The sequence below is a fragment of the Prionailurus viverrinus genome, chromosome C1 (genome assembly GCF_022837055.1).
Source record: "Prionailurus viverrinus isolate Anna chromosome C1, UM_Priviv_1.0, whole genome shotgun sequence".
Classification (NCBI taxonomy): Eukaryota; Metazoa; Chordata; class Mammalia; order Carnivora; family Felidae; genus Prionailurus; species Prionailurus viverrinus.
The window spans coordinates 26,264,648-26,289,460 of NC_062568.1; the positions used below are offsets into that span (position 1 = coordinate 26,264,648).

General features: G+C 40.3%; 1 protein-coding gene and 1 pseudogene across 3 annotated transcripts in view; one reads left to right on the plus strand and one right to left on the minus strand.

Moving 5' to 3' along the window:
* The window catches only part of PARD3B (par-3 family cell polarity regulator beta), a 1,023,096-nt gene that overhangs the window by 938,413 nt on the left and 59,870 nt on the right, over positions 1-24,813 (minus strand). The window lies entirely within an intron of this gene.
* On the plus strand, positions 1,224-19,711 carry LOC125172699 (anionic trypsin-like; annotated as a pseudogene).

Sequence of the window (24,813 nt, forward strand, 5' to 3'; positions counted from 1 at the left end):
TTTAAACTCTCTTATAACCCAAGAGAACAAATTACTACTAAAACATGATACGACTTTTTGTTAGTGGCTTCAGTGAAGCAAAGCTTAGATTAATTTATCAATCCTCATTTCTCCACTGACAGTGTCTGAAATATCTTCTCTAAAAGTAAAAATAAAAGTGGACCTAAAATATAAATTCACCCTTAATAATCCTAATATATCTCAAGAATAAGAAGTTGATAAGTAGAATAGTACACTAAGCTAATTCGCAAATAAAACCCCTGCATTAACCTAATGGAAAAACCAAAGCATGCTATCTTTGTACATTAATTTTAGAAGCATACTTAATTGAATACCCACAAGCAGTCTACCTCTTGGTTACCTCCACAGGGCAGGACAGCTTAAACTATACCATTGGCTCTACCATTTCATGAGGTTTTAGCAAGAGCGTGCAAGCCACACACAGAGAATATTTAAAGATGGCGAAACCCTTGCCTGAAGAGAAAGACACTTATAAAGTTAAAAACATTAGGTCTTTAACAGTGCTTTCCCCTAGGAGGTGGAAATCTCAGGCTTAGAAACCTACAGGTCGGTTTGCCCATCCTTAAGACCTTAAAATTGGACCATTTCCATAAAGTAGTAGATTAAGTGTGATTGGCTTTTAGGGACTTCAAAAGGTATACCAATTTGGGGAGGAAACCATATTGCATTTGTGGGGTATCACCAGACATGGTAATAAGATTGGTTCATAGGGCTTACGAAATGAATGCCCACAGTCATATTCTGATGGTAGCTTGGACTTCAAGTGGAAATAAAGCAACATGACCACAGTCAAGAATTCTGACTTATTCTTACCAATGAGCCCACCTAGACTACACTGAAAATGCTTAGACATTAGCCTTCCATTAGGTGTAGAGTCCCACCTAAGATGCCCTTCAGTTTTCACTGGTCATGTCACTCAGCCTATGGTGAAGAACACTATAAACATAACCGTTACTTACTAGTGACAACTGCCATGCTAGAGATTTGCAAAAGTACAAAATGTCTTGAGCCAAAGAAACAAGCTAATCAGAAAGGGACAGCTCTGTCATCAGCCACCAAGAGCCGATGATGAAACACCTGCCAATTAATTCTGCTGCGACCATCCCTTCGCTTACACAGAGAACTTGAAGACATGAGCTCAGCCCCAGTCATGCAGGCAGACTACTGGACGGCACACATTTGGAATGCAGAGCGATGTCCAAATGTCGACCTTCTCCGTTCCCAGCCTCACAGCCCTGCTGAACAGCCACAAAGCCAGTAGTCAGCCCTCTGCTAAAAGAGAAAGAGGTGAGGGAGAAGCCTTCTCTACAATCAAAGAGGGCACAAGCAGATGCAAAATCCAGGGGATTTAGGGCAAGAAACATCTCAGAAAGTACTGAGCAAGAAAAAGCAAGCTCATGTACAAGCAATTAAAACAAAACAAAAATACAATCCTGAGTGAATGATTCTTTATTGCATAACTACCAAATGAACACAAGATGAGGGAAAAAAAGAATAAAGAACATGGAAAACTATAATCCAACAGTGTTAAGCAGTATGTGTAGGAATTAAACACATACGAATTATATACAAAACAAGATACTCCTAGATGAAACTAAAAGGCTTCAATCTCTCTTTCCCTTTCCTTTCCAGTGTCATTCAGTTCTTAAGCCCTCTCCCATATCAGAAGAGTCCAATATCTCTGGATGTATTAAACGCAAGAAATGCCCTAAGAAGTCACATTAGGATATTAACAGTTTGATAATCCTACTACAAAGCATCAGTATTATAAAAGTAGTTGATCAGAAAGGACTCCTTAAATCAAAGGAATTTCCCTAGGAGATAGGTTCTGGACCCAAGCTTCCAGGTAGTATCCTCACCACCATCGTCCTAATTGAGGCCATATCCACTGAAAGGGTGATCAGTGTTGCAAGAACTCTAAACAGCATTTATTCATATGTATTAATTCACTTAATCCTCACTACAACACAATAAAGTATCATTTTCTAGATGTGGAAACAGACTGGAACAAATTACTTGTCAGAGGTCCTTCCAGTAGTAAGTGGCAGTTCTGGGTTTCCAGAGCAGGGTGCTAGGGTCCCAGAGTCCATGATCTTTCCTCTACTACACATCCCATGTGACACACAGCTTCCTCAGCAAGCTAGTGTGACCCCAGGTGAAAATCCAGGGATATGAATACAGCCCAGTAAGAACAGTAGTTCAGACAAGAAATTATGTAACAAGAGATAAGAGAAGAGAAAAACAGTCTCCTCTTTCCCATGGACACTAGAAGAAATAGCTTTGGGGAAATGGGGATTTTGTGGTTTAAAATGTTGGATATATCCCAAAATAATATTGAGTTATGCTAATTGCCATATTTTTGGTTCCGATTTGTATGCAGCCTGGGTCTTGTCTATCTACCCCAAAAAGACCTATTCGGTACATTCCAAGAGAGATTGACCAGTCTTTGCCTACAAAGGCATCAGAAAACAGGTGGCATTTGAGCAGTGTCTTGAAGAAAAAAGAGTTCCCAGGCAGAGAAGAGCTGTTATCTTCCGTAATTCCAATCTGTCTGCAATTACAGGCTGGAGAAGGCTTGAAAGAATCAGGCTGGGGGCAGAATATTAGTGAAAGAAGCCAGCTGGTTTCTACAGGAGCTCCAGGTGGCACCACTTATCAGTATGACTTTACCCCACCCTTAGTCCAATCCCAAACCTTTTAAGCCTTCCAGAAGGAAGGGTAAGACAGCACTCAGCTTTCTCAAGAGGATTCCTGGAAAGGGGAAGGAAACGTTTGACAAATCTGAAAGAATTACCCATTCTTTGTTAAAGGGAGAGATATGTGAAAGGTTTGGAAACAAAGACATAAAAACAAAAAATAGTTGAGAGATGACACTTTTAGGGAAGGAAGACATAGCACATATTGCACGTTGATGGGCGAGCAACTCTTAACAAATTAATGCTGCAATGATGGGTTCCTGTCAGTCCCAGTGGACGACCCTGAACTCAAAGTGACACAATCCAAAGTGAAGTGTGGACCACTGCCTGTGGGGTTTACCACACGAACTCATGGAAAACCCAGTTTAATGGTTCTTTACTCCTTTAACCACACCAAGAAAAAAAAAAAGGGATTTAGTGACTGGGGATCTTTGCACAGCAGTGTGAGTACACTAAGGAACCCACGGAAGGCCAGGGCCTTAACTGCCGGGTTCTTAGCAGCTGAAGGAGCTAAGTTTAACCAACAAAAGGAGAACTGCAGGTGAGATCGTCAGCAGTGAGAGGGTAGATGGTCCGCCAAGAACACAAGGAACCTAGAAGAGTCAGATTAATCATCTGCCCATCGAAGAGAGCACATTTTATGCACGAGCATTGAATACTAGTCATGAGTTTTGTTACCTATGGTAATACACTAATGACTGCCCCCTCATAAAAGGATTTTCTAATCCCTCAAATGCTAATTCACTCAAAGACTAAGGCTACAGGAAAAGAAATAAAGATTCCTACTCAGCTGATTTTAAGATGTGAGACTATCCAAAATTGTCCATCTGGACCTAATTTAATCACAGAAGTTCCCAAAGTAGAAGACGGAACTGGAGGAGGGAGTCAGAGATGGTGGCGTGACAGGAGAACGACTCAGAAAATGGAAGATGGAGGACAGAGCCAAGGGCCAAGGAACGCAGGCAGTCTCTAAAGGCTGGAAAAGACAAGGAAACAGATTCTCCCCAAGAACGTCCAGAAAGGAAAGCAGCCCTGGCTACACCTTGACTGTAGCCCATGTAGCCAACGTTTGTCTTATGACGTCCAGCACTACCCCAATAACTTTGTGTTAATGTGTTACAGCGGCATTATACCTGCCAGCCGTCCCTCTCCACACTCCAGCAAGGACAGTGTGACAACCTGAGGGTAAACTGTGAAAGGAGTAATAGAAGTGAGGGAAGACAAGAAAGGCTAGCTGTATCCCACTTCCTCTTGCTACTGACATCCTCAGAGCAGACTTGAGCTGGGCTAAGGGCATAACCATTAACTCTAAGTTTTAAGTTTTGACTATCAACTACATTGTTCTTAACCACTGACAGGAGGACACTTTATTACTTCAAGTGGACTAGAAGAGTATTGGGATTTGCTCTACAATCCATCCAAGGACACAGGAAGAACTATCCCCATGGAATAAACTTAAAGGGACACTGGGAAACAAAAGTAAAGTTGCTGGTCAATTATCCCCCTCTCAAGACCTATTTATTCAAATGACAGCTACCAAGTATTGAAAAGGGATGGGAAACAGTGAGCTCAAAGAACAGGATAGCAGGACAGATCAGAAACTTGACCCCCTGTTGTACAACTGGAAGATTTTTACATTTGAAACATAATAAACATAATGAAGATACTATAAGGTGTTTTTAAAAATGAAAGAAATAAAAAGAAACGTCAACAATAAAGTAGGGTGCTATAAGATTGCATCAGGGATTTACACACATAGAAGAGTAGGGATTTGGAATTGCATAAAATCAAAGATGAGTCATCAAAATCTTCGGTTGAACTCTGGTACATGACTGCATGCCTGTGTTCCCACAAAAAGTTCATTTTGAAACCTAATGCCCAATGTGATGGTATTAGGAGGTGGGGCCTTTGGAAGCAGTTTGGGTCATGAGGGTAGAGCTTCATGAAGAGGACTGGTGGTCTTATAAGAGAGGCCCTACAGGTTTCTCACCCCTTCCATCACGTGAGGACAGTGACAACCATCAGTGAGGAAGAGGGCCCTCACCAGACACTGAATCTGCCAGAGCCCTGATAATTGAACTTTCCAGCCTACCACACTGAAAATTGCTTACAACCCACCCAGTTTATGGTACTATTGTTTTACCAGCCTGAACACACTAAGACAAAATCCAAAAGGAGATGATTTCTAGGTAATCCTGGTGAGTTGAACACAAGCATTCCTCTTGGCAACTTCCCTATGCCTACACTGTCATAAAAATAAAGGAATTCCGGGGCACCTGGGTGGCTCAGTCCACCGAGCGTTGGACTTCAGCTCAGGTCATGATCTCACAGTTTGTTAGTTCGAGCCCTGCATCAGGTTCACGGCTCTCAGCACAGAGCCCGCTTTGTGTCATCTGTCCCCCTTTCTCCTGCCCCTTCCCTGCTTGCCTGCTGTCTCTCAAAAACTAAAATAAATCTTAAAAAAAATAAAATTAAGGAATTTAAAACATATCAAATCATGCAAAGAGAAGCACAAATCACCACAGATGAGATATGGCAACGCAAAATGGAAGGCTGAACGCAGGTAGATGGATAATACCTGGCTTAAAGCAGAGACAGCAGGCACCTGAGCCAGTACAGCAAGACGCCAACAGACAGACAATCAAAGATTTAGCAACTGGAGGCACCCGGTGCCCTGCAGGTTGAGGCAAGGGTTGAAAAGGGAGAAATGGCTGACACGCTGTACAGGCAATCCTCTCCCGCATCCTAAATGGAAAATTGGAGGTTTGCTCTATGGGGAAATAAAGCAAAGGAGACTGTGAACGTGGGTTACAAACTTTGCAGTCATGGAGCACAGCTGAGCAAGTGAAAATCTGCATTCAAAATGAACAAGGCTTCTCCTGGCCCTCACCCAGACCAACCTGGACATCGGTTACCCAGGCTTATGCCTGAAGCCGAAGATCAGAGAACTCCTCTAAGACTATGGTTTTCAAAGTGTGGTCCACAAATGGCGAGAGGCTGGAAGGATTACAGAACTGTGCCTATTTTCGTAACACTTTGACGTTTGTCTTTTTCATCTTAAAATTTGCATTGCCGGTACAAAAGCAATGGTAGGAAAAATCTGCTCGTTTCCTAGCAAGGATCAAAACAATGGCACACAATTGTAGCCACTGTATTCTTCAGCGTTTCAAACACAGATTTTTTAAAAGTTGAGTTCACTTAAAGATCTTGAAGGGATAAAAATTATTTTATCACATCAACCTCTGATCACCTCTCTTTTCAATATCCGATGCAACAAAATTAGAAGTACATATAAAGGATAAGTGTGAGCTCCAGGAAAAGGCACACACTATTGTTTAACTTGCATGCTGAACCACTGGCTTTTTTCACGGAACACCATTTTTACCTCAAAAAATAACTGATGGAGAAACCATGGCAATTCCAATTTGGGCATTTGGTAGAAATTTTCTAAATAAACAATACAGTGAGCCCATCACTTCAAAAAGAACAATTGACAGTACTTATTGCCACTAATAAAATTCAACCTTTTAAACAAAAATTAGGGTTTGGGATAAGCTTATCTACCACCATGAGCTTGACAGTTCCTCATCCTTAAAGATTTTTCTGATGAGACTGATAGTGATATAAGCAAGCATGATATTTTGATATTGTATAATGAAACGTGTCAACATTTGGAAGAGTAGCATAACTCAGTCAACCACTATTTTCCAAATGACCAACGCATGTCAAAATGCTACAAACCCATGCCTGGGTAAACAATCCATTCAAAGGACAAGACAAACCAATGGATTTGAAAACTTCATTGATAGGATTTCAGATTCCACACTGTAACAATTAAGACCTACATCACTTGTTGTGTTTTGGTATAGTATCAAAAATATCAACAATTATCTGGAAAGACTATCAAAATATTCCACCATTTTCCAACTACTTTTCTGAGTGGGATAGATTTCCTTCCTTTATTTAACACAGCAAATTGCAGAGGTGCCTGGGTGGCTCAATCGGTTAAGTGTCCAAATCGTGGTTTCAGCTCAGGTCAGGATCTTGCAGTTCTGTGGGTTGGAGACCCACATCGGCCTCTGTGCTGGCAGTGCAGAACCTGTTTAGGATTCTGTGTCTCCCTCTCTGCCCCTCCCCAACTTTTGCTGTCTCTGTCTCTCACTAAATAAACTTTAAAAAAGTTTTTAAAAACATAAAAATAAGTAAAACAGCAAATTGCAACATACTGGCAACAAAGATAGCTAGAGGATCCAGGTGTTTTCCATTAAGCTACACGTTATGGAAATCTTCAAAAATGTAAGTCAATGTCACTCATCAAATTCTGCCTTGAAAACTTTACTTTTATGTAAAGTAACTTATTTATGTTAGCATGTGATGGGTTCACTACTGTTATTTTTGAATGAAGTAATTATTTTTATGGTACTTCAATTTTAGTTTCAACTATGTAAACACTGGGAGATATAACCCACATCAACAAAAGTTCTATAGCCGCACTGTCCAATACGATAGTAACTAGTGTAATGTGGCTACCGAACTCTTGAAATATGACCAATCTGAATTGAGATATGAAGTAAGTGGGAAATATACACTGGATTTCAAAGACTTTGCATTAAAAAGAACATAAAATCTCTCAACTTCTTATATTTGATTACGTGTTGAAACAATATTTTGAATTCACGGTGTTAGGTAAAATACATTAATTTCAAGCTTTTACTCAATGTGACTACTAGGAAATTTAAAGTCACATATAGCTTGTATTTCTGACTTGCATTGTATTTATATTAAACAGAACTGTTCTATAGGTCCTTGATGGTTTTTTTGTTTTTGGTAAAAGAGCCAGGAGATCAAAGTTTTAAAAACTGCTGCTCTATGGGAAAATGAACTCGTTGAAGGGAAAACAACAACAACAACAACAACAACAACAACAACAACAACACGCCAATCTATAGACTCTGACATTTAGGAGGCCCACCAGGACACAGAATGACCCCACAGAGATAAACCACCACTAGTCAATAAGGCCAGAACACAGGTTCACTCAAATATAAAAACGTGGTAAGGCTCACCAGAAGTGTGTGGAAATCCTCTAACATGAAGGTCAAAGACCAACACAAGTAAAAATGAAAAATAAACATCCCTGTGAAAAGACAAACAGTGTAAATAGAAAAAAACCTTCAAAAAGATTTTAATATCCTCAGAGAGAGGAGAATACTGCGTCCATGCAAAAACAGCTATGCTTAGAAATTAACATTCATAAAACTTGGAAAATTTGATGGCAGAAATAAATTCAATAGAAAAACACATCTCAGAAAGCATCACGGAGAGTAGAAAGAGAGAAAAACAAAGAGAAAAAACAAAAACAAAACACTGGTAATAAACTTAGAGGAGCACTCCAGAAAGGCCAACATGCAGAAGAGTCGAGTCAGAAACACCTGAAAAACGGTGTCTGTGTGTGTGTGTGTGTGTGTGTGTGTGTGTGTGTGTGTGTGTGTGTTGGGGGTGGGCTGGGGGGAGGAGGGGAATGAGGTTGCAGTAATGTTTCCCAAAACTGAAGGATATGTCTACAGACATAAAAGCTCTAGCAAATGCCCCAAGTACCAGCATAATAAATGATTTTAAAAACCACACACATCATGAAATTTCATATGATTGGAGGGGAAAAAATGGGAAGTTTTATAGGTGCAATGCAGATAAGTAGAGGCTTTCTCAACAATAATGCTGAAAACAATAAAACAGGAAGGAGTATGACTTCAACCTAGAATCTGACTTTAATAATCAAGTGTGAATGAAGAACAAAGACATTTTCAGACATAACCGTCAAAAAAAAACTTCTCAAGAATCCTTTCCCAGAAATTTCCCAGATGTGTCTGAAATATATTGAGAAGAATATCACTAAACGAAATGAAACCATTATTAAAACCAGGAAAATATAGGGGCATCTGGGTGGCTCAGTCGGTTAAGTGTCTGACTTCAACTCGGGTCATGATTTCGTGGTTTGTGAGTTTGAGCCCCACATCAGGCTCCATGCTGACAGCTCGGAGCCTAGAGCCTGCTTTGGATTCTGTGTCTCTGTCTCTCTCTGCCCCTCCCTGACTCATGCTCTGTCTCTCTCTCTCTCAAAAATAAAAAAAAAAAATTAAAAAAACAGGAAAACATAATATTTGTGCAAGCAAACAATTGTAATTATAGTACACTATGTGGCTCAGCTTTGAACCACATTTTACAGTCATACTAATGTAAAAACTGAATATTAAAATACATATATTGTGTACTTGAAACTAATGTTATAGTGTATGTTAACTAACTGGAATCTCTTTTTTTTTTAACTTATTTATTTAAGTAATCTCTACCCCAACATGGTAGAACTCTCAAACCCCAGGATCAAGAGTCACATGCTATTCCACCTGAACCAGCCAGGTGCCTCTAACTAACTAGAATTCAAGTAAAAACTTAAAACTTTGAATGGAACCACAAAAGACCCTGAACAGTCAAAGCAATCTTAAGAAGAATAAAGCTGGAGGTAACATTCCCCCAGATTTCAAGATATACTACAAAGCTGAAGTAATCAAAACAGTATGGTACTGGCACATAAATATATATACATAGATCGTTGGAACAGAGCCCAGAAATAAACCCATTCTTATACAATCTATGATGAAGGATCCAAGAATAAACAATGGGGAAAAGACAGTCTCTTCAACAAATGGTGCCAGAAAAACTGCTTCACTTTCTCACACCACAGACAAAAACAAATTCAAATTGGATTAAAGACCCAAATGTGAGACTTGAAACCATAAAACTCCTAGAAGAAAACACAGGCAGTAATTTGACAATCAGCCTTAGCAGCACTTTTCTAGATATATCTCCTCGAGCAAGGGAAACAAAAGAAAAAATAAACTATTAACAATTTATCAAAATAAAAAGCTTTTGCACATCGAAGGAAATCATCGACAAAGTGAAAAAGCAACCTACTGAATAGGAAAAGATTATCTTCTCTTGTAAAACAAAAATCTGACCAGAGACCGTCAGTGTTCCCTCTAGGCAACAACCAACCACAGCTGAGCAGGGGCGACCCAGTGTCTCCCCAACACCCAGCATTACACATTCCACTACCGAATAGTGTCCATTTCTCCATATGCACCCCAATAAATGAGAAAAGGAACACGAAGATGCCATCTTTCAAGAATTAGAAATAGCACATATGTTTGCAGGATCGCATTGTCTACAATGCAACAGCAGATGTTTATTTCTCCAGTTGCTCGTTCAGCCCCTTCAATGACTGAGGTCTGGCATGCCTAGTTTAAGAGGTGACAGGCTTGAACGAAACAAACTCAATCATTTTTGCTATGTCCTGCAAGCTTGCATTTATGTATTTACTTTTTCCTAAATACTGCAAAGTTTTTTACATGTGATACATGCAGAAGAAATTAAAATAAGCAGATCAGCATATTTTAAAATAATTGCAGACATTTTCCAATTTATACTGTCTGTAACTCTACTAAGAACGTTAAAAATGAGACTGCTTCAATGTTTTCCTCATTTTACTTTTGATTTAGAGGATACATATTATAAACCCGAATCAGAGAAAAATCTTTAAGGTCTCTCTGCCCTAGAATGGGGTTGAATGAAGCGGAGAGAGGCGGTATAACTTTAAAACAAAGACTGTTAGTTTTATTTACATGCCACAACACAATCTTCAAATGACCTCTGCCTTCCCAAGTAACATTTTAACTAAAGTGACAGAGAATGGAATGCCACATTAGAATTGAAAGCAAGATAAAAGGTAGGAGTCCTAATCTACTGCTCTACATAGCATTATTCATGACAAGGGTTTCCCACTTTCTCAGACAGGGTTCAAAATGTCAGCTTTAACTATGTAGCAAATTTTAATAGGATGCTTCTAAATGGGTACCCTAAGAGGGCTACAAGGATTTCTTCATCTACAGCACATTCAGCTACTTCTCATCTGGCTCCAGGAGTAGTTTCCAAACCTATTTCCTTTCATCTCTGATGCATTTGGGCTGCTGAGCGAACCGCTCCCCTAATTCTAGTTAGAAGCTGGAATAAAAATTTTGTTTTGTGTTTACGAAACATCAAAGTATGGGCAAGGAAGCCCTTGATGAAGGCCTCCCTGCTCTGCTTGCAGAATTACTCTGCCTGCAAGGTGCTACCCTCTGCTGTTGGAGGGATGGCATCAGGGAAGTGGTTGGAAAATGCAGTGCTAAAACAGCCATTTTTGATGTAAATTGTAAAATGTCCTTGAGGTCTTCAAAAATCTGACAGCAATTCTTCAAGCACGTATCAATTAAATTTTATATGATAGCAATACTGCTAAGCAAATAAATAGTTAAAATCATTGGGCTGCAGTAACACAGACTGGACCAACTAGCCATATCTTGTTCTCAGAACACTCAGAGGTAGAGAAGACAAGGTTTTTCCTACCCAGAGAAAGAGCCTGTTGTGAAGCAGAGTAATATTCAAAGTGACTCTATAAAGGACAAGGGAACAGGAAGCCAGAACTCTGCTGATAAATTACTTAAATGATTTAATGTGGCAGATATTAACACCCAGATTTTACCATCTTTCACTGACCACTCTAATTCTTTCTAGAAGAATTTTCCAACGTCAAAACACTCAGAAAAATGTTGTAGGATTACTTAAAAAAAAAATGGTATTAGAGGCTTTACCTTGACACTCTCAGACTTAATTTTCAAAATCAAAATGTTCTAAACAAATCCAAAAGCCTGCTACGGAAGAAAACACCTTAAAAATGTCATTCAAATTTAACTTTAGACACAGAAATACAAGTTGTAAATTTTAACCAGTTTATTTTTTTAATATTTGAGAGAGAGAGAGCGCTCACGCAAGCAAGCAAGCATGCACACGAGTGGAGGAGACGTAGTGAGAGAAGGAAACACAGAATCTGAAGCAGGTCCAGGCTCTGAGCTGTCAGCACAGAGCTGACGCAGGGCTTGAACCCCCACAAACCACGAAATCATAACCTGAGCCAGTCTGACGCTTAACCGACTGAGCCGCCCTTAACCAATTCATATTAAAGTAAGTGTAACTCCAGACCAACGTAGCAAGGTATTACCTGCACCATTATTTCATAATTGGAAGGGTTTTTTTAAATTTTTTAACGCTTATTGATTTTTGAGACAGAGAGAGACAGAGCATGAACAGGGGTGGGTCAGAGAGAGAGAGGGAGACACAGAATATGAAACAGGCTCCAGGCTCTGAGCTGTCAGCACAGAGCCTGACGCGGGGCTCGAACCCACAAACTGCGAGATCATGACCTGAGCCAAAGTCGGACGCTTAACCAACTGAGCCACCCAGGCGCCCCTGGAAGTTTTTATAATATAGAGAGGCAATGTCAGATTGAGGTACAAAGTCTCATTTTGATTTTAAATCAGTTTCAGTCTTCTCCCTAATCCACAACACAACACATTGTAGCCATTCTATTATTCTGAGAAATGTAAATTAAAGATTGAAATCCTTTCACCTTCAAAATCATCACCATCACACAAACCTGTCCGTGTTACATACGTGAGGGGAGGCAGGGAAAGCATGATGACGTCCAAGTCAGGGAATCGTAATCTGAGTATTTCCAGGTAACCAACAGCCCTACACAATGATTTATGAATGTTACCAGTGCTCCCCAAATCTACTGAGCCAACTGATTTATCTGTGCTAATAAAGAGTTTATGCTTTCAGGACACATCATACCCAAAACTCATCTCCTTCCAGGCAGAACTATGAGAAAGTGAGACCCAGCCAGCTCAGAACAAATCCATTTGGCTTGAGATTCTGGGAGCCAAGGAGCATTCTGCTCAGCTTTACTCCCAGTGCCCTCCCCCAGGAGATGCAAAGCCACCCACACGCACAAAGGGTAGAAGAATGGGAAAGGGCAGAGCTTTCTTTCCTGGGAAAAAAGCCAGAGTGAAAGTTCTGGGGGATGTAAACATATAACAGCTAGAGGAGAGCCATGGAAACCTTCTCCCCAAGCAAATGTGCTGTTCTGCAAACTTTCCTTGCCCCCTACAATATTTAGCATTGCATTAAAGCAAATATTTTTAAAATACACAAGCATGTGCTGTTTAAAATGCCTAAAATTAAAAACAAACAAATTCCCCCTTATTGCCTGTCTAAAACCACCAACACATCCACTTTTTACCACCAGATATTTCTGAAGTAGATGACTGCTGGGCATACAAACTAGTTTAAAAACCTCCCCTTGCTGGTTCTGCCAGGATTCTAAACTGAGAGTCCCACTACACACCCCCGAAATGAAGCACGATATGGCACCCACAGGTGCATCTTTCTGGATAGAGGGTTTTACTTTCTGGATTGTCATGTCTTAAAAAAAAAAACACCATGGCTTTCACATGATGAAAATCTACATTAACAAATCACAGTTTAGGGGCACCTGGATGGCTTGGTCGGTAAAGCCTCCAACCCTTGATTTTGGCTCAGAGCACAATCTCGCAGTTCGTGACTTTGAGCCCTACACGGAGCCTGCTTGGGATTCTCTCTCTTCCCCCCCGCCTCTCTCTGCCCCTCCTCTTCTTGCTCTTGCTTTCTCTCAAAATATAAATAAAACTTTTTTTAAATATAATTTATTGTCAAGTTAGCTAACATACAGTGTATACAGTGTGCTCTTGGCTTCGGGATGATTCATCACTTATATAAAACACCCAGTGCTCATCCCAACAAGTGCCCTCCTCAACAGCCATCACACATTTTCCCGTCTCCCTTACCCCCACATCAACCCTCAGTTTGTTCTCTGTATTTAAGAGTCTCTTATGGTTGGCCTCCCTCTCAGTTTATAACTATTTTTTTTCCTTCCCTTCCCCATGGTCTTCTATTAAGTTTCTCAAATTCCACATATAAGTGAGAACATAGGATATGTCTTTCTCTGACTTACTTTACTTAGCATAACACCCTCCAGTTCTATCCACATTGTTGCAAATGGCAACATTTCATTCTTTTTCATTGCCAAGTAGTATTACATTGTATATATAAACCACATCTTTACCCATTCATCGGTTAATGGATATTTGGGCTCTTTCCATAATTTGGCTACTGTTGAAAGCGCTGTTATAAACATTGGGGTACAAATGCCTCTATGAGTCAGCAGTCCTGTATCCTCTGGATAAGTTCCTAGCAGTGCTATTGCTGGGTCATAGGGTAATTCTATTTTTAGTGTTTTGAGGAACCTCCACACTGTTTTCCAGAATGGCTGCACCAGTTTGCATTCCCACCAACAGTGCAAGAGGGTTCCCATTTCTCCACATCCTCGCCAACATCTGTTGTTTCCTCAGTTGTTAATTGTAGCCACTCTGACAGGTATAAGGTGTATCTCAATGTGGTTTTGATTTGTATTTCCCTGATGATGAGCAATGTTGAGCATCTTTTCACATACCTGTAAGCCATCTGGAAGTCTTCTCGGAAAGGTATCTATTCATATCTTCTGCCCATATCTTCGCGGGATTATTTGTTTTTCAGGCATTGAGTTTGGTAAGTTCTTAATAGATTTTGGATGCTAACCTTTATCTGACATGTCATTTGCAAATATCTTCTGCCATTCCATTGGCTGCCATTTAGTTTTGTTGATTGACACTTTGCAGTGCAGAGCTTTTTATCTTGATGAGTTCCCAATGGTTTGCTTTTATTTTCCTTGCCTTTGGAGATGTTTCTATTCTTTGGAACAGCTTGAGAAGAATAGGTATTAACTCTGCTTTAAATGTCTGGTAGAATTCCCCTGGGAAGCCATCTGGCCCAGGACTCTTATTTATTGGGAGATTCTTGGTAACCAATTCAGTATCTTCCCTGGTTATGGGTCTGTTCAAATTTTCTATTTCTTTCTTTTTCAGTTTTGGTAGTGTGTGTGGGTGTCCAGGAACTTGTCCATTTCTTCCAGGTTGTCCAGTTTGTTGGCATATAATTTTTCATAGTATTCTCTAATAATTGTATTTCTGTGGTGGTGGTTGTGATCGCTCCTCTTTCATTTGTGATTTTATCTATTTGGGTACTCTCGCTTTTATTTTTGAGAAGTCTGGCTAGAGGTTTATCGATTTTGTTTATTCTTTCAAAAAAAACCAGCTCTTATATTTATTGATCTGTTCTACTAGTTTTTTGGATTCTGTATTGCTTGTTTATGGTCTAATCTTATTTCTCTTCTGCTGACTTTGGGGTTTCTTTGCTGCTTTGTTTCTATTCCTTGAGGTGTAAGCTTAGATTCTGTTTTTAGAATTTTGTTGCTTCTTGAGACAGGCCTGGATTGCAATGTATTTTCCTCTTAGGACTGCCTTTGCTGCATCCCAAAGGGTTTGGATGGTCATGTTTTCGTTTTCATTTGCTTCCATATATTTTTAAATTTCTTCTTTAATTTCTTGGTTGACCCATTCATTATTAGGGTGTTCTTTAACCTCCATGCATTTGGAGGCTTTCCAAGTTCTTTCTTGTGGTTGATTTCAAGTTTTATAGCACTGTGATCTGAAAATATTCATGGTATGATCTCAATCCTTTTATATTTGTTGAGAGCTGTTTTGTGACCCAATATGTGATCTATTTTGGAGACTGTTCCATGTGCACTCGAGAAGAATGTATATTCTCCTGCTGTGGGAAGAAAAGTTTTGAATAAATCCATTAAGTCCACCTGATTCAGTGTATCATTCAAGGCCATTGTTTCTTTATTGATTTTCTGCTTAGATGATCTGTCCATTGCTATAAGTGGAGTGTTCAAGTCACCTACAATTACAATATAAGTTTGCTTATGCTTATGATTGATTTATATATTTGGATTCAAGTTGGGGGCACAATTACAACTGTTAGCTCTTCTTGATGGATAGACTCCTTAATTATGATATAATGCTCTTCTTCATCACTTGTTACAGTCTTTAAAGTCTAGTTTTTAAGTATGGCTACTCCAGATTTCTTTTGACTTCCAGTAGCATGATAGATGGTTCTCCATCCCCTCACGTTCAATCTGCATATGTCCTCAGGTCTAAAATGACTCTCCTGAAAACAGCATATATATGGATCTTGGTTTTTTATCCATTCTGATACCCTATGTCTTTTGATTGGGGCATTTAGTCCATTTACATTCAGAGTGATTACTGAAAGATATAGATTTAGTGTTATTGTGTTATCTGTAGGTTTCATGTTTGGAGTGATGTCTCTGGTCCTTTGGAGTCTTTGTTGCCTTCTATCCACAGAGTCCCCATGAGGATCTCCCACAGAGCTAGTTTAGTGGTCATGAATTCCTTTAGTTTTTGTTATCTCTCTCTGCCCCTGCTTGCTCTCACTCTCAAAACTTTTTTTTAAAAAGAAATAGGTCATAGTTTACATTAATACATTCTTCTGTCATCGGATTTGGCTACCCAACAACTCCTAAGGAATATACCACTAAGCAATTAAGAGTTAATTCCCTCCCAGGAAGGTCCCTTACAGGAACCGGAGACTACACCCTTCTCTGGGGATTTAAAACAGCTGAGTACCTTCACAGGTGTAGCCCCTCCCACACCCTTCATCTGCTTTGTTCTCAAATCCTTTGTTGCCACTGTATTCATTTCATAATTTTCTGCCCTTTCATAGCCTACTTTTTCCACATCATTCACAAAAGGACAAGTAGACACACAAGCAACGATTTCTGGTCCTTATAAATGAAGTCTTTATAAGAATGTTGCCAATGGGGTGCCTGGGTGGCTCAGTCAGTTGAGCACCCAACTCTTGATTTCAGCTCAGGTCATGATCCCAGGCTCATGGGATGGAGCCCATGTCCAGCTCTACAGTGAGCCTGGAGACTGTTCATGATTTTCTCTCTCTCTGCCCCTTTCATCTTATTATTTAAAACAAAACAAAAAAAAAAAAAACGCTTTTTATTTAAAACAAAAAAAAAATTTTTCTATGAAGAATGTTGCCAACTTAAAATGTTAATGGAAGCCCTACTGTGCTGGTCTATTCAACCAGTCAGTCATGACCTGGTTCCTCTACTTGACATCCTTACCTCTACAGTAACCCCCTAACCTCTAAGGGCTTCCCTGGAGTCTGTACTTCTTAAAACTAATCAAAGCAAAGTTCTATGGAGGGCCTTCTTGAGGATTACATTATAGAAACAAAAAACTTCCCAATTGTTGCATTTAATAAATGTAATCTTTCATATATGTGGTTGTCAGCATCTTCTATAGTTTCCTTTTGGTTACTATCTTAAATTTGAGCTACTGAACATCTTGTTTATGGACTATCTTTCCAACTTGCTAAGATCATTATCACCTTACTCAACAAGCTCAATTTAGTAAACCCCCAAAATAAGTGACTGTGCCCAGGAGCCGATTTTAGTCACCTAGCAGTAGTTCTAGCACACTAAAGCTAGCACCTGTGTCTTGCTAACCAGTTTTTACTTCAAAGCAATAATCAAAGGGTAGGGGTGTCAGAATGTAAAGGAGGGTGAGTCAAGTATCCTCCAGGTTTAGAAGGCACTTTGGACCCAAAACGAAGCAAACCACTCCATACGGAGCTTAATTCAGGGTAACTTACTAATGGAGCGAGGGGGTGTGTGGAAATCTGGCAGACAAATGACCCAGGCAGCACACAGCTGTTATCCACCCTTACTCTCCACGTCTGGACCTTAGTCCACAGATTGTATAGGGCGAGGGGCACTGTGGTAAGGTCAACAGGTAGCCATCTAAATTGACACCATCTGTGTACCAGAGGATCTCTACTAGTTAATGTGAAGTGAGGGCCTTCAGAGAGGCAGCCATCTCTACCAGTTATGTAAAGTGGGAGCTTCTGTGTACCAGCCATCTCTACTAATTTCTGGAGTCTTCTGTGTGCCACTTTAGAGATCAGAACTAGCCTTCCCACATTCCAGTCAGAGCATACATTTAACCTCCGTGGAACCTGAACACATAGCCCTGAGGGAGGTCATTAGACAAATAGGAACAAGATGGAAGACCAAAGATGGAGTCAGCGTTGTCAGCACTCTTACAAGGGGAAAGAAAGGTTTGGGGGTTTTAAGAGAAATACATAGGGATGCTTGTGTGGCTCAGGGGGTTAAGCATCCAACTCTTGATTTTGGCTCAGGTCATGATCTCATGGTTGGTGGGTTCTAGTCCCATACCTGGCTCTGTGCTGACAGCGTTGAGCCTGTTCAGGATTCTCTCTTTCCCTCTTTCTGCCTCTTCCCTGCTCCCTTGCTTTCTTTCTCTCAAAAGAAATAAACTTTAAAAAAAATTAAAGAAATACATGAAAAAGAGAGAATGTTTGAGGCTTTAATATTTCTAAGAAAAACCATAAACACAACATAACAGCTACTGAATGATTTTTGTTTGTTTTCTTTAGAGCAGCATCCAAAAAGGATCCAAAGAACTGCCCATGGACTCACCTGAATTGAATGGTATATGATACTGAGGTGCACACAGGTGAAGCTTTCATAGCAACTTGGTTCTATTAACCTAGCAGCATCTTACAGAAATAGGTAATAAAACTAGGGAGTCAACTGTGGCCGCTGGAGCTGGTTCATAGGTTGTTGATTCTCTTATTCTGAGAACGTGGAAGAATCATACTTCACCACCCATTCGAATTCAGGTTTGACATGTAACTGGCCAAAGAAATTTGAGCATAAGTAATATGCGTCTCTCTGTGCAGAAGCTTTAAGAGCCAGTGCATCAATTTACATTTTCCTTGATTTTCTATAATCATGGAAACATATTGTAAGATGGAGCCTCCATGTGGGGCCCCAGATGATAAAATGAGATCTCCTATGACCCACCAGGAGCTGACAGCATGACCGAGAAATAAGCTGATTACTCTAAGCCAGAGATTTTCAGATTTGTTACGGCAGCATAGCCTGAACTTTTCTGATGCCATACTAAATTTTAAACCCCAATATGTAAGGCACAGTACTGTGCTACACTTGTGGGAAACTCAAATGCCGAAGTCAGGCAGGGTAGAAAGTAGTATTGCATTAAATGTATATGAGAATCAGAGAGACCAAACATAACCGTGCTTGGGTCATGGAATGAAGTATAAAATTCTAGTTTCCATTGATTGAAAACCATCTAAAGCCTTGGAGTGAAACCCCTTTCTAAAGAAGAGGGGGGGAGAGAAGTCAGCTTTCCATTGACAGATGATAGCATGAGCAGCAGTCAGCAAGGAAAACACAGGAAGACAGGAAGAAAGGAAGACAGGACAGGAGATTGCTGAGTGAGGGGGCAGCACGGATTGCAGAAATAGTCATAGGAAATAAGGTTGGAAATATAAGGTGCAATAGAGCATGACAGGCCTTGAATGCCTCACCATAAAAATGTTAACAGCAACAATAATAAAAACCATTTTGTCCCAACACATTTTAGGGCATTACATATATTACTCATTGCATTGTCACAATAACCCGCTGGGCTACTTGTTTCATCTGTAAAAGGGAAATTGTAAGAGGCTGGTATCCGTGGCTCACTGCTACGAGTCTCGCATCCAAGTGAGGCTCTCGGGAACACAACATCAATGTCCTAGAGGGGGATGAGCAAGTTCATCAACTTAGCCACCCCGATGATAGCAGCTGGACCCTAGACAATGACATGATGCTCGTCAAGCTCTTCTCTCCTGCAGCCCTCACTACCTGGGTGTCCTCCATACCTCCACCTGTGTACCCACTGGCACCCAATGTTTTCTCTCTGACTAGGGCAACACCCTGAGCTCTGGAACCAACTACCCCGGCCTGCTGCAGTACCTGGACGCCCCGCTGCTGAGTCAGGCCCAGGGGGAAGCCTCCTACCCTGGGCAGATCATGAAGAACATCGTTTGCGCTGGCTTCCTCGAGAGAGGCAAGGACTCCTGCCAGGGTGACTCTGGTAGCCCTGTGGTCTGCAATGGTGAGCTCCAGGAAATTGTCTTCTGGGACTATGGCTGCACCCAGAAGAAGAAGCCGGGAGTCTACACCAAGGTGTGTGATTTTTGTATACTGGACTAAGGAGACCATAGCTGCCAACAGCTAAAACCCCAAGTCCCTCTACCATCACTATGCTAATAAAGTGAGCCTGTTACCAAAACAAAAAACAAAACAAAAAATACAGTAACATGCAGGTACAGTACACTGCCCAAAGTCACAAAGTGAGTAAATATCAGAATCAGGACTTGAACTCGGACAGGGTCTGTGATATTAACCACCACACTACATTTCCTGCCACCGACCTTAGACTAAGAGGTGAGGAGACCCATTTACACTTCAAGGAAAGGGAGTCCCACGATTAGTATCATGTTTCAGAAAGATTAGTTGTGTCACATATATGATGAATCAAAGAACACTGGTATGCAGGTAGAGATACCTTTTAGAAATCACCGAAACTAACCAGGTAAAAGACATTACGCCCCTGTATGAAGACAGGGACTAGTAACTATGAATCAGTAACTCAGAAAGTTGTATAGGGTCAGAACAACATGACTTTTGCCTATTTATGTGGGGGGGGGGGGGGTGTGATACAGCTGGCTTCAAGTTCCTAGATATTCCTCTTGCTGAGAGAGTCTAATTCCCCTCTCATTAAATTTAGGCTTTCTTACAGACTCGCCTGACCCCATAGATTGTGGCAGAAATGACCCTACGTCCTAAGAAACCCCGAAGCTCCTTCCTGGCTCTCTTGCAAATGCTAGGAACCCTGAGTCACCTTGTAAGCACAAATGCCCAGCTAAGAGGCTTTGTCAGAAAGCCCCAACAGTACATGCAGAGGGCACAGCTGGGCCCAGCCTTCCAGCTCTCTATGCCTGGGTGCCAGGCATGTGAATCCAGCCATCTTGGACCCTGCAGACCGGCCACCAGGTGAATATCAGCAAGTGACCCCAGCTGACACCGCATGGAACAGAAGCACTCCCCTAGCCAAACTATAGCAAATACCCGACCCATAAGCCCACGAGGTACAATGATGTCGGTATGTTAAGACCGTGTGTTTTAGAATGATTTCTTAACACTGGACTAGGTCACTGGAACATGGCATTGATTAAAGGAACCCTGAAATTCAACCATCTCTATTAAAATCACTGGCTGGGGTGCTCAACCCCTTACTTCCCTGAGTTAGAATCTGTGCACTGGCCCCAAGGACTGGTATTCTTAGCAAGTTCCACTACCCCAAGTGCTTCTTAGACTAAGGTTGGAGATTAGAATCAAAACCATCCACACAACAAAAATGGAGCCCAAAAGGCTGGTTCACCACAAAATGAGTGCTACATGAAAACTTCCATTGTTACCCATCTGCCCTGGCTCACTCCACTGCCATTCTCTGCCCTGGCTGCAGTATGAAGCATCTTGGAAGCTTTTAAATCGGCCAAATCCTGAGCCCCAGCCCAAAGCAATTACCGGGAGCAGTGTTTAGGTGATTCTAATACGCAGCCAGGACTAAGAGCCTCTGGTTCACAGTTAACCATGAATACGTTATTGCTTGACAAGCAAAGAAAGTATAAAAACAAAAGCCTTCCTAGGTCTGGCTTGATTGCCCCAAACTGCAGAGATGACCTCCAGGTACCACCTGAGTAAGAGATAACATCAGAAAGAAGGGCAATTTCTCCTCCCAAGAAATCTAAAATGACTTTCGTGTGTATATCACGAAATTGATATTAAAAAATATCAAACATTTTTTAAATATATGAAGTAAATGTTTTCAGTTTCTCAGCATGTTTCAGGAAAGAGTGAAAACAGGAGTTTGAGGAGCAGACGTATATTTCTGCTTTCAACATCTCTATTGGAAAGACTGGATGTTAAACAGCTTTTAAAGGGAAAATTTCATTTTAAAGAAGTTTAGTATTTGCACTGGGCACTCACCACCACATAGATTGTATTTTCTTCTTGTGCTGATATTAAAACTTTTTTTTTTTCCGATATGAAGAATTCCGGAGTAAAATCTAAAGAATAGTAATAGAGCTAAATACAAGATATCGAAATGACCTCCGCCCCTTTTGTAACAAAGCACTGTCCTTGTCCAATTTTCGGTGGTGAGGAAAAGCACTCAGGATGTCAAAGGCACAAAGAATACACCTTTTTCTATAAAACAAATGCTCTGTCTCAACACTGTTAATATTCAGAGATTAGAAAATGAGGTCAGTAATGACAAACGCAATCGTGTCACCCTCGTCAGCCGGTGCTATTACGTGTAAGTGGAAATAACCAAATAGTCTTCAATAAATATTGATTACTCATCCAGCAAACATACCTACTATGTGCCAGGTGGTAGCAGATCAGGCGAAAGGAAATCTCCCCAGGATTTACCCCAAAGAAGGCTGCCTGAACCTGACAAAATCATTCCAGTCTGTGCCCAGGTGAACTCCCCTGGAAAGGCGTGTCACTGTTTTCTGAAGGGGAAACTAAGGCAGAAAATGAACAAAGCTCTTTCACACCAACACGGAGTGCAACTCAAGGGCGGAAGTGTTTTTCCAACACTCCTGTTGGATTTTGCACTGCATTCTTCACATTCTTGGGTGTGCCGAGTCCCCTTTGGAATTAGCCAAAAGCACTGGTGTGAGGAGTGAATCAGCGTAGTTTATAAGGCAGAATTAGCAAGATGTACTTACCAGGCATTAAGGTTCTACATTTTTATAACAGATGGTTATTAGGACAATGAAAAATGCCTTGTGGCCTGCTTTAAAGAAAAACACTGACGTTAGGAGGAGAAATTTTCAGTGTTTTCATTATCTGTTCTTGATGGTCCTTAGGGATCCAAACAGTTCACACAGACTTTGCAGATCGCTTTACTTCTCAGGCTTAATGTGCCCCAGCAGAGAAATTAACAAACAATAACCACCGAAATTCGTTTTAGGAGGATTTCTGAAGTAATACTGGTAAATTAATCGAGACCCACAAATTATTTCAACCACAGCTAAAACACTGTATTTCTAAAACAAAATGTGCCATTAGACAGCCAGATCCAGAAAAATCAAGAAAACTCTCAGAGGTTGACAGACAGCACATTTAATAAAATAGGAGTTATAAAGGCGTAAGAGGAAATTAACTCGAATGCCTCAGGTTATGTGATAAGGACTCAGTATTTTCAACTTTTCTGACTTTAAAGACTTTTCTGCTGCACTTCCTTGTTCCTGTGCTGAGCCAGAAGCTCTTTATTGACCACTTTCAAAGATAAATAAGTGAGCACAGAGCTATATAATTTAGAGAACTAAATATGCTCTCCTTAGAGTTTCGGAGGATGCTATTAACCTAGCATCAGTAATAACTGTCCTCTTAACTGTTATTCTCATAAGTGGAGAGGGATTTATAACTATCCTGGCTCTATAGCTTGATTCAAAATATTTACTGAGCATCTGCTAAGAGTAAACCACAGCATTGGTCAACATGGCAATACAAAGTGTTATAAAGATAGCTCTTTACCATTCCCAATATAGCTGGGGAAACAGAAAATAAAATCCAAATCACCAAAGGAGTGGTTGAGAGATGCTTTTTCAACTTCTAACTTTCATGTGATATGCCATCTTCTAACCAGAGTAAGAAGTTTAAAGATTTCTGGGTTGTTGTTTTTTTAATCTTTGTATCTCACCTGCTCACACCAACTCTCAGCACAGAGATGTTCACACAACAAGAGCCCAAAAAGGATTGATTTCACTTGGTCTCCCTTTTGAATAGTTGGCTACATAGTGGTGAGAGTTGGCCCTAAATTCTGTGCCAATGAGAAACAACCAGGCCACAAAGTGCAGATTAAAATCCAACATTATGACCTCAACTGACATTTTTACCATTCACAGGTCAGAAATGGTGTGTATACAACTAATTCTAACATTCCACCTTCCTTGGAACTCATTACCAGATTCTCGCAGTTTCTTTCTGCTACTATTTAAGGAAATTCTTAGGCAGGGTTTGTAGACAGGGAGTAGAGCAGGAGATTGCAAACTAAGTCAAGATACAGTGAGTATATTCAGCTTGGAGGGGCATACCTAAGACGGACAGGAAATGCTTGTCCTACGAAGTTAACAATGAAACATCTGACCTTTGCATTACTTAGCAGATTTACAAAATGTTTCCACAAGCAAGATCTCATTCATTCTGTCCACATGACAAAATTTGTGTCCCCCTTGTACAAAACAGAACTGTAAGGCTGAAGGAGTAAACGGCAGGCGGCAGAGCTGAAGAACAAATCCAGATTTCATACCAAGGCGGTGCTATTTGCTTAAGACCAGAAATAACTCACCCTCAAAGAGGGGATCAAAACAAATGATCTCCGGTTTGAGCTTCTCCCTGACCTAGAATTGCCGTAATAAAAAAAAAAGAAAGAAAGAAAAAAAAGGTAGCAACTAACTGTATACCACCTCTAGTAGGGCCAGAAAGACAAATAGCTTAGATCAACTCAATTGTAATTAGCTAAACAAAGGACAAATCATCCATAAATTTCTAGAATTCCTTAAGAAGATACATGTCATCCATGTGAATAATTTAGATGAAGTCTTGCCTTGGAACCACTCAGGATCACTTCCAGACCTTGTCTTTTAATCCTGCGGTGACCGCAGAAATAGGTTAATTCTTCATCTCAATTTGAAAAACAGCATCCCTAGGATAATAGTGACAATCATTTTCAGCAAGTTTCTTAGACCTAAATGAAGCAGGTCCTGAGCTGCTTAAGTTTTACATTATGATTTGTTCTTGTAAGAGGAGATCTCTATATTAAAGCGCTGGTTCCTGATTTGCAAAGGAATTCATCTGGAGGAGACTATTTATTGAAAAAAAAAATCGTTCACATATAAGAATTCAAAATTCATATCACATATCATAATCATTCTTCAATTAATCAAATTTGATGAGGAATTCTAATAACGTTTCACTGTTAAGTTTTTTATATATTAAAAAACAATATAGCAATCACCGTCTAATGTGTAAGACCTAACCACTGCACAGATGATGTTCTAAATTTGAACTTGAAAGGAAAACCCATCAGCGTGCCTGCTTGATTTCTTTAATCTATTCATGTAGGTTAATTACCTGACACTCATTAAGATGACTCTGAGCTTCTTTAAATTTCTGACCATATTAACCTCTCCAACTAATCCTTATTAGAAAAATATTAAAGAGTGTTCATTGCTATTACAAATTGAATTTGAAATGATGAAACAA